Here is an 11,561-nt window from a genome sequence, read left to right on the forward strand (position 1 = left end):
ATACTGAATACCCCACAGAATTTTATTAGGGGCAACTCACTGCTTTGAACAGCGTTGTGTTGGTGTGGATGTATTCTGGAGTGGAAGAAACAAATTCCAATCAACTCAGAGAAGCAGAAACATTCAAAATATTCAAATAAATTAAAAAAAAAAAAGTTGAAAAGAGAATGAAAATAACCTGTTTTCCACATTTTTTTTTGGTTGATAGAATAGGAAGATTTGGATTTAAACTACAGGAGGGTACAAGGGATTTGGGTACAAGAAAGAAAATCACTAATAATGAATCCAATGAATTCAGGAAGGGCACAAAACATCCCTGTCTGGAGGGGTCAGGATGACGACCTGTCCACAAGAACATCCCAGTACAGCTAATCCCTGCCCCTGAGTAAGAGATGGTCTGCCCCATTCCCTGTAGGTCCCTTCCAGTTCTGCTCCAGCCACTCAATGGGGCCAACCCTTCTGCTCTTGAAGTTGAGCACATTTCTTTACATCTGTATCATTTGTGTAGCACCACAGAAAATAAACAAATAACAAAACAAGCAAAAAACAGAGAACATAACCATCAGAGGGTCTGATCAGCCATCCTGAAGGGGAAACAGGATGGGAACTGAATTCAGAAGACACCTGGTGCAAAGCCACCACCCCTGGAGGCGCTCAAGAAAAGGGGAGCTGTGGCACTGAGAGTCATGGTTTAGTGGGCACGGTGGGGATGAGTCGATGGCTGGACTAGATGGTCTTAAGTCATCTTTCCCAACCTTAATGATTCTATGACTGTGTGAAAAGGGATTACGTGAGGAGGTGACTGCCCTCTGTAACTCAGCAGGTCACTGCACTCCTTCCTGCTTGCCCTGGTGCCAAATGCCTCACACTTTCAAGCCAACAGAGACAGATCTGTTTCACAAAGCAATTTTCTCATCCTCTCTGCCCGGCACACCACAGAGTCCAGGATACACACGAAGATAAACGGCAGTGAGATAAGGCAACAGAAAGTAAAATAAACCTAATTAGAGCAAGTAAGTTGTTTACAGTGAAAAGCCCCGCAGTATTAGGCAAGAAAGAAAGAAAGAAAGAAAGAAAAAAGATGACAGGCAAGCACACAACCATCTGGCTTAGGTACTCATCCCACTCTTAGCTGCCCTACGCTTAAGTGCAGCCTAAAGACACTTCACCACTTCCCTAGTCAGCCTGTGCCAATGCCTCACCAGTCTTCCTGAGATGGAATTACTCCACATTAGATTCTGGTGGGGAGCAACCCAACCTCAGGTGTTGACGACAGGATCTGTCCTCAAACCATCCCACTGCACTGCCACCAACAGCCAGAAAGTTGAGCATATGCCTTTCCTCTGCACTGTGCTTGCATTATTTACACTCATTCCAAGTAGCAGCGAAATCCCCTCATGCAACAGCACTGATATTTCATACCCTCTTTGCATGGCTCATAATGTCAGCACAAGGTGCCAGGACAAGGAGTGAGAGGTCACCTTTGTCACTTCGAGCTGCTCTGCCACCTGCTAGGGATGGCATCACTCAGACCATCACAAAGGGACGGATCAGCCAAGTGACCAAAGTCATATAACACATTGATTTTACTGGACTTAATTTAATGGACTTAATTTAAGGCCCAACTCAAATCTCCCACCAGCTCAAACTCCCATCATCGAGGGCAGTGAGTTCTTCCTTTACACTGCAGTGCCACACAGCAGTCAGAGCCTTTTTCCAAAGAAAAGTGCAACAAGACACAAACTGGAATCCAAGAAACATCCGCCATCTAACTCCAACACTTCATAGGAAAAATGACATTTTAGGTCTGACCCTGCTTGGTTCACTCACACCACAGAGCTGATCAGTGCTTGGGTTTGGTTGTATGGGTGTTTACGCCCTTCTCAGCATTCCTGAGCATCTCCTCAAAGAAGCTTCATCAGCTGGAAGGATCTGCCAAAAAATCAGTTGCAGCCCTCACAGACATCCCCTGCCACCCCTTCCCTTCCCCCAGGGCACGGGAGGCAGCCAGCAGCCCCTGCCAAAATCTATCCAGAATCAAATTCCACCACACATTATAACCCAGAGTCCTGCAAGTCACACTTACAGAGCTGACTGCAGCCCTCTTTTCCAAGAAAAGAGGAATAAACACAAACCTTTCCTGTAATTTTTATTCAAACCGGATCTCAGGACTTTGCCCAAGCCATTAGAAGTTCCTCGCAGGAGCTGCCCAGCGATGTTAAGAGCACTAATCATGAAGGCAAGAATCATGAATGCAGGTAAAAATAGCACGGATTCTGCACGTAGCTTTTTTAAGCTTCACACCTACTCAGAACGATCTCTTGATCAGCTGTCAAGAACCGCTTCATTTGGGGGTTTTTGTATGCCTTTTTATTGCTATTTCATTTCAGAACAAATGCTTCTGATTCATAAAAGCAGAGTAACTGCGAACACGGTCTCCAAACCTTCTCTAGAATGCTTTGTTTGCGAGAGGCCAATCTCAAAATAAACTTCTTCGTGAGTTTTTAAATGTCAGAGAGTCTTCTGCTCGCATCACTTCAACCCCCTGCACCGCAACCCAAACATTTTTAATCCTGGTGGGAGTGATACATAACATACAGAACACAAATCTAATATAAATCTTCTGGCAGAAAACCCATAGGATGGATTGGAGTGATTTCACCAGAGATGACTATCGTGCAAAGATCAACAGACGGCCTGAAACGATGAGATTCAAATACTGACGAGGTACCATCAGCCTCTCTAATCCCAAAATAACTGCTTCCAAGGACCAGCACCTTACAGCAACAGAACAAACTCAATGTCTCATCAAATCGTACTATCACAAAGATCATCCAGTCCAACCATCCAGCTACCACCACTATTTCCTCACAAAACCACATCCCTTAGTACAACATCCAAACGTTTCTTGAACAGCTCCAGGGACAGTGACCCCACCACCTCCCTGGGCAGCCCATTCCAGCATCTGACCACTCTTTCTTTGCTATTTTGCAAACAGCATTACTGTTAATAACAGCAGCGGTGCTCTGTTTCCAGCACTGAGTGATGGCAGCCTCTGCACTGTCCACGCACACAGTAATAAAAGACTCCAACATCTCCATCACCCTCAGGTCATCTGAAACGTGCCCCCCCCTGGTTCCCATGTCATTTTCTCACAAAGAGGGCAGACGTGGCACTGAGGGACATGGTTTAGTGGGCATGGTGGCGATGGCTGGACTAGATGATCCTTGTGGTCTTTTCCAACCTTAATGGTTCTATGATTCTCTGTGCAGCTTCAGAAACGCACTTCCAACTCCTTCTCTACATGTAGGCTATGTGCCTCAATTCCTGGTGCTTTCTCAAATCCTTTCCTTCATCACCTGGACACAAGCAGGCACCAACCAAATCCTTCAGCCACCACCACCACCTGAGATCCCCTCTTCTCACATCAACATGAATTTAGCCAGCAAAAAGCCCCTGAAGAAACAAGATAGCACCTCCTCCACCATCATGGTACCACCACACCCCTTTGCTGCACTCTCCTACTGTGCTAGCATCTTGATGGCTGCCAACAGGCCTGAAAAAGTGATTCAGAATACATATGGGTAGTGAGTGAATCAGAAGCACACTTGGTGCAGCACAAGCCACTGTGGGGAAAAGTATCCGTAGACTAAACAGTTGACACTCACAGTGTTTATTCCATTTCTAGTAACACTAGCATAAAGTTTTAATAAATGTTTCATTAAAACATCAGCTGTGTGTCCAGCCAATTATCACTCATAATCACAGCTACGTACTGCCTTCTACAGATGGTCTTACAGCTGTGTGGTACACTCCACCTCTGCAGAATCCTTTAGAACATCTGTTGAATATCTGTGTTTTCTCAATACAGAAATGAAACTACATCAGCTTGCTTATAACGCATTTACTATTCTGTCCCCTTAAAATCAGTAAAGATGTATTTCTTTGTGGCTTACAATCTACTAGTTGCCTGACAGCTCTTTGCTGTATCTATTTAAATAGCTTTTAGATTTTCTCTTAGTAACAGATTACGCTGAGCCTCCATCTTATCAGAGGAGTTATCAGGATCTAATCCCTTATAAGCACTGAAGTTATTAGAGTTGTGAGACTGTTTTCCTTCCTTCCATAAATAATCTGTTGTAGTTGTAGAGGGGGAAAAAAAAGGTAGAGGGGAAGCCTCTTGCATCCTTGCTCCCCCAGTCTATGGTCCGAAACCCAAGGAGCAAACCTGCCTTACCCACTGCCCTGACAAGGAGCTGAGGACAGGGGTTGCACACCAATGTGGATGGGGTGCAAGCTGCACCAGAGCAACGCTATGCAAAGAAAGTGCTCCCATCAGAAAGTGCAGTTTGCAAAGGGAAACGCCATTTTAAACTGTTTTTCCTTTTGTTTGTTTGTTTTTTCCATTTATAAGCAGAATCCTCCAATGCAAATAGAAACAAACAAAAAACAAAAAAGAGAGGGGTGGAATGCAGCAGTACCCCAGGTAGAGAAGAGTTATCTCACCATCTCACCCAAAAAGCAGTGCCCATGGGGATGGGGAGACGCAGGGAAGATGAGGGAACTGCTTCCCATTTTGCAATGGTTCCATCCCTTCCCACCCCACAGAAAATCCCACTATTCCACTGGAGCTCCTGGATTTTGCAACCTCAGCAGTCCCACTGCTTTCCAGGCAGCCCTGACTATGATGAAAGCTATTTTTGGATAGTTTGATAACAGATAACAATCCTTCTCCCTGCTCTTCCCCCTCTACATCTCTGCCCTATGCGCTTGCTGCTTCCCTGAGCAGCGCAACCTGGTCCAGGCAGGGGATGGAGACTGGGAAGAGGGGGAAAATTGGATGGGGAGACGGAGCAGAGCCCTGTGGGAGGGCAAAACCTCAACATGCATGATAACGTGGGCAAACACCATCTCCACTCTCCAGCACAGTGGGTTTCTGGAGAGCATCCCCAAAAGGGGCAAGAGCATCTTCCTCCCTGGGTCCTTTCCTGTTCCTCCACCCCTGCCCGGGCACTGAGATGCTGGAGCTTCCCACCACCTCCCACGGCTGCAAAACATCGATGTTCCAAAGTTAACATCTCGTAGCGACGCAACAGCAATCCCTGAGCAGCAGTAAAATACTCCCTGCACTGGAACAAGGAAGTTTCTCTCGAGACAGCCTCACTCCTCCGCTCCCCTGAAAAACGCATTTGCAAAAGGCAGCGGGAAGGGCACAAACAACTCCCTGCAAACTCCTCGCCGACTCTCATTTTGCTTTGCAAAGCTGTGATTCGCCTCCCCTCCATCACTGCGGGCTTTTTAGGGTCTTTCTGCAGAAGAGATGCTCGCTGCAAACACTTACTTGTCAGCCCAAATCTCAGTGCACAGCAATTTCAGAGCATTTTTGCTCAACAACAGAGGGGGAAAGAAGCACATCCCCGTTGATTGCCGAGGAAAGGTTTGACAGCTCCAACAGGACATCTCATCCCACGACACGTCTACCTCTAACGCAAAATAAATCATCGCTACGTCTCTCGGCGTTTTTTTTTCCCCCCTCTTTCATAGCATGTCTGCAATTTTGGCATCCGAAAGCAAACCGGCCACACTCCGAAGTCTGCGCGCTCCTTCTCGTGCTCTCCTCCCCGCACACACAAACCCCCGTACTTTTCCCACCGCTGAGTCCTGCAAGGGGGGACCCCGAGGACGGAGCCCATCCCTCTCCGTCCGCATTGAATTCCCCAGCGCACCTCTCCGAGCAACAAAAGAGAGTTGAACCAAACGTGCGGCACCTCGCTTCCCTCCCCACCCCCCCCACCCCCGCCTCCGCCCCAAAAATGTTTATTTTCAGCTTTTAAAAGACACCTTAATCCGCCATGTTGAGCCGACAAGCTTTATAAATATTCATTTACCGCAGTTCGGGAGCGCTACGGCGCTATGTAGCGATCAGGGCTGCACATTTTGGCACAGCCGATTGCTTTCTTTTCTTTCTTTTCTTTTTCTTCCCCGCTATTTGCGGCAGCTTGGTTTTTCTCCCCCCCCCTTTTGCAGATTCAGAAGAAAGGCACTCGCACACCCAAAATAACTCTTTCCGAGGCATGCAATCATCAGCCTAGTAAATGTGAAAGGAGGTCGCGTGAGAACGTAGCAGAGAAGCACCATGAAGACAGATGGTAGTTTAAAGAGGAAAAACAAAACGAGAGAGAGGGGGAGAAAAAAAAAAAAAGAAAAAGAAAAAAAAAAGAAAAAAAGAAAGAAAAAAAAGAGAAAGAACTGAGCGCATCTACAGCACGACAGGGAAAAAAAAGAAAGAAAGAAAGAAAGAGAGAGAGAAAGAAAGGAAGGAAGCTCCGCACGCCCGCGGTGATTCGCGCTCGCGGTGCCGCGGAAGGACGGCGGGGAGCGGCAGCCGCAGCCCCGAGCGCAGGTACCGACCGGCACGGCCGGGCTGTGCCCCAGCGGCCCCGCAAACACTTCACAACAACTCCACGGCGAGCAAAATTCCACGCCCCGCTGCCACCTCCCCTCCGCTTTTCCTTTTTTTTTTTTTTTTTTCTTAAAAAAAAAAAGATTTTTAATAAACCTTGAAAAAGAAGAAGCGACTCCCTCCACCCTCCCCCCCCCCCCCCCAAAAAAAAAAAATAAATAAATAAAATAAAGAAGAATGCCAACAGGGAGAGCGCAAAGGAGCTGCAGGGTGCGGCGCTTACCTGAGCAAGTTTGGGATTTTTTTTTTTTAGTTATTTTTTTTCCGCTGCGCGGAGCCGACCCGTCCCTCCACCCGCACCCGCGGCAGACTCATTCCAATATGGCATCCGCGCAGTGCGCATGCCTGCCGCTCTTTTTTAGGGCTTTTTTTTTTTTTTTTTTTTTTTTTAGCAGCCAACTCCTTCGGTGACCTTTTTCAGCAGTTTCAAAAAATGAAATAAAATAGAATTTAAAAATAAACCCCCCCGCATCCTCCCCCTGTGGCAGTCAGCGGCAGCGCGGTGCCGCCGGGGCGGCGGTGCGGGGCAGCGCGCAACGCGGTCTCTCCGTGCGCGCAATTTTGAGCGAGAAAATGCCGAAAAGCCATCGGAGCCGACAGCGTAGTGGGAAATTTGCTCTGATTTTTTCCCTCCCCACTGCTCCCCGCAATCTTTTCGCTTGGGTTCGGTGGCTGATTCTGTGTGGCAAAGAAACTTTCGGGGAGGATGGGGATACAGCGATAGGGGAAAAAAGCACCGCGGCTCCTCCCGTCCCTGTCCTGGCACCCCCTGGCTCCCGTATTGCCGTATTATCTGCTTATTCCCCATTGTTGGAAAGGAGAGAAAAAAAAAAAGCACGAAACAACACCAGAGCAGGCGAGGAACAAAACAAGATGCGAAATCAACTGGTGCGTACCCTCCCAGAGCGCAGCACACGCACAACTTTCCCGCTATCGTTTGCATCTTAGACCATTCGCTTTTATTTTTCCTTTGGTGGCTGCAGGGGATGAACGGCAGAATCGCGACGTGCGGATGTGCCGGTGAGGGGGTGTTTGCGCGTTCAGCCACACTGCGGATTTTTTTTTAATTTTTTTTTTATTTTTTTAGGATTTGGGTTTTTTTTTTTCCTTTTCTTTCTTTCAAGCTGCTGAAATCGTCCCCGACGCAGCGCTGGAAACCGCCCCGCGCCCCTCGCACCGATTGGTTCCGCTTCCCTGTGGGGTGCCTGAAAAATCTCCAGAGGGAATTAAAACCATCCTCTGCAGCCGGGGTTATTTGGGATGTCCCAATTGGTGGTACCCGGCCAGCTCCAGAGCTTCCTCTACACGAGTTTGCTCAGCAGCTGATGTGTTTTGTAAGGAATTTTGCTACCTGCCTTGCAGCCCTGCCCAAAAGCTGAGCAATGCTCATTTGCTGGGGATTTTTGGACGCTTTGTAACCCTTTTCCCCGCAGCATTCCTGATAGGGCTGAGGATGCAGGACACCTTTGGAGTATTTCCTGGGATCAGTGCACACATTTAGCAGCAGAATTGAAGGAAGGGGTTTCCTTGCTCCTGGGCTTTGTTCTTTCTGCAGGGAGGATGTTCTGACACCTCGGGACACGTCAAAGCAGTGGCAGTGATTTAGAATCATAGAATCATAGAATGGCCTGGGATGAAAAAGACCACAATGATCATCTAGTTTCAGTCCCCCTGCTATGTGCAGAGTTGCCAACCACCAGACCAAGCTGCACAGAGCCACATCCAGCCTGGCTTTGAATGCCTCCAGGGATGGGGCATCCACATTTCCCACAGTTAACCCCAGCTCTCCTCTGTCCCACTGCAATCACCATCAGCCTTTCACTGATCCTTGCCCAGAACTCAGTGCTGAGCCTCCCCAACCCCTTTCTCCTCCATCAACCCATCTGCTTTCCCTTCCACCATTCCATGCCCTTCTTCTCACACCTCTCATAGGTACTCATAGGTACCTTCTTGCTATTTGTGGTTCACCTCCAAAAGGTCATGGTTTGGCTCCTCTGGCTCCAGCAGAGTTGCTGTGAAACAAACACTTCAAGCAATTCTTATTTCTCAGGCTTACAGGTTGGGTGGAATTTCAAAATAGAAAGGAAATGCTGTCAGAGCTTCAAGATAAGATGAAAACTCCAACAGATGCCAGGAAAGCACCGAAGTCCTATTTCTCCAGATAATCGTGGAAATGGTTGACATTTTCAGCATGGTGACATTTCATATTTTCAACATATTTTTGAGCGGAAGATGCCCTGCAAACATGATACCTGTGTTCTTGCTCCTTTTAACCTGCTCTAAATTAGGTTACCCTGAGGCTTCTTTCACTGTGGCATATTTCAGTGTGGCTAAGGCCGTGGCATGTTCTGACACTGCAGTCATCCAAGCTAGGGACACACCAGCAGTTCTCACTGCATGAAGTTTTTTCCAGCTCCCTTCCATTAGATGCATTTGTGCTTTATTCTCATTCCCATTTAGAATCATAGAATCACAGAATCATAGAATCGTTTGAGTTGGAAGAGACGGTTAAAGGTCATCTGGTCCATTTCCCCTGCAGTGAACAGGGACACCTACAGCTCCATCAGGTTGCTCAAAGCCCCATCTAGCCTGATCCTGCATGTCTCCAAGGATGGGGCATCCACCACATCTCATTTAAGGGCTCTTTTGTTCCTCTGATCTCTCTGGAGTTTCTTCCTCCCTCTAGACCCTCTCTTATTTTCACTTAGAGACCATTTCTGATCAGCTGACAGCATGTTTGGCCATGTACATAGAGATGTAAAAGAAAGCATTATCCTTGTACAAAGAATTTATTATCTAAATTAGCTCGGTGGAAGGTGTCTAAAATAAAACCAAGGCTGAGGAAGAAAATCCCTCCAAATTTTATTCTGAGTGGCTGTTTCTGTAAAACTTACAGATACAAATGTCAGGCCTGATCTGTAGATGACTGTAACAACTCCTGCTGGTGTCTGAGATGCTGGGTCTTGCTCATGGGTGGGAATACAAATTGGTTTAGTGGACATAAAGTACAGCAAAAGCTGAGCGATTTCATTTTAGTTTTACCTTTTAGCATTACTGGAAAAAAAGAATTACTGGAAAAAAGAAACTACTCAGAGAAATACTGAGTTGTCCCAGCCTAGTACTCCAAAATTCTATGGTAGTATCCCAAGATTTAAAATAGGTTTAATCCCTGGTGAAAAATCACACCAAGATTACTCCAGTTTTAGTCTCAGTAGCACTGTGTTCTCAAGGGTATATCTTCAACTGATATTCATCTCCCAAGAACATTCACACTCCAAGTTGTCCATAGCTGAAGAAGAGAAAAATGTATAACCCAGTGAAATTCACAATCTCATTGTTTTGGATTAGGAATCCGTGGTTTCTGAGCTCCAGAATAGGTTATCAACACAAAAAATGCATCCACTTTCCAATCTGAAATCTTTAGCAGGTCCAGGCTTTAGAGGACAGGTGGAGACATAAAAGACTCCCCTACAAAAAGAGTTGCAAGAACATGCGCATACAAATGTTATGGTATTAACACTCCCAATTACTCTCTTTGGGAAAGATAAGTGCCCTGGAGGAGGGCCATCAGCAGGATTTATAGAGGGACGTGCATCTTGGCATCCTTTCCTGTCTCTGATTTCACCAGGTTGCTGAAAGACTTGAACTGTCCCACAATCTTAACAGAGTGCTGAGCTGATGCATGTATTTGTGCACAGTGTGTACGCTTTTCACAAACATCATGGTTGGACTAGATGATTTTAGTGGTCTTTTTCCAACATTAATGATTCTATGATTCTATAAATCAATGGCATTAGTCTGATAGGTGGTACAAATTGTGGAGTGTGATACCACAAAAAATAGAAAAACTCCAGCTGTGGCAGGTCAGCTGTGATAAACGCCATCAGATGGGGCAGAGGTTACTTAATAGTAGCCAGGTTTGTACCCGGAGGAGTTCAGGGAGGTAGTGGACTGCTTTGGAATGGTGCCATTGAGTTGCAGTGAGGAGGGGCAAAGATGTGTAGTTCACAGTGATTAATTAATTTGGGATGATTAGCAGTGTCAAACCTGATGGAGCTGTTGGACTAGATGATCTTAGTGGCCTTTCTGAACTTTAATGATTCTATGATTCTATGAAGCATGGAGACACACCAGCAGGATCTTGGTGTCAGAGGAGACCCACATCTGTTCAGTCCATCCTCGTCATCATATGCATCTTCTGCCATAGATACCTCCTTTCTGCAGGGCTGCTCATGGGCTCATGATGGAGCATTTCTCCACTGGAGGTTGGAACTGGATGATTCTTCCAACCTAAGCCATTCTATGTATGATTCTATGATTTCCTCCCCTCCCTGCCTTCAGATTTAAGTTTTACAACATTCAGCCCACCATACGCTCTATCTCTTCATGAGCAAAAGGCATCTCAAGGCTGTCACTTCATGCCAGCTTATGACAATGTTGTGTCGGGGACTGCTATGTCTTACATACACCTTTGTCTCCATTTTATTCATTGGCTTCAGTTCAGAGAAGTGATCCCTGTTAGCTGGCACCGGTTTGCTCTAAGCGTAGTTTCGCAGTGCCATCTTCTGGAGAATAATATCACATTTCTACTGCATTTTGCAGACACCTTTTTCTCCTGACTTACTGTTGAAAGTACGGTGCTTTGAAGGAAAGTGAAATCACTTCAGATCACCAAAGTTGGCATCATCTAAAGAAGAGATTAGCATAAATGTGGTTAATCCAAAATTTAAACTCGCTCTTTGTGCTTCACAGCAAAAGTCTCAGACACCACGAGCTACAGTGAGATTCCTGCCTTGGGATTCGTAATATGTTCTCCTTGGAATGGGAAAGAATGTGGTTTATACCTCCCATCACTTTGCTGCACTTCACTGACAGCACCAGTCCTGTCCATGGTGGTTGCAAACCCACACATCTAGTCTCTGCTTCAAAGCAAAAGCAGTCTTCCTTGCAGCTTACTGGCCAGATTTTATTTATTTTTGTATTGCTGTGTAGGGGCTGTGGCTGTTCAGCAGAGGGACAAAGACTGGTTTTAACATTAACTGGAAAAGCTGAGACAGTGTATCACGTCTGCAGCTCAAGAGTGTTTAGAAAATGTGCT

General features: G+C 46.4%; 1 protein-coding gene across 1 annotated transcript in view; it reads right to left on the reverse strand.

Annotated features, from left to right (window-relative positions):
• SFMBT2 (Scm like with four mbt domains 2) overlaps nucleotides 1-6,786 on the reverse strand; it is a 115,702-nt gene extending 108,916 nt beyond the window's left edge. The window contains 1 exon segment of the mRNA XM_040654374.2: nucleotides 6,687-6,786. The gene's annotated coding sequence lies outside the window, so the exon portion shown is untranslated.
• Nucleotides 6,787-11,561: the final 4,775 nt, after the last annotated feature.

The sequence above is a fragment of the Gallus gallus genome, chromosome 1 (genome assembly GCF_016699485.2).
Source record: "Gallus gallus isolate bGalGal1 chromosome 1, bGalGal1.mat.broiler.GRCg7b, whole genome shotgun sequence".
NCBI lineage: Eukaryota > Metazoa > Chordata > Aves > Galliformes > Phasianidae > Gallus > Gallus gallus.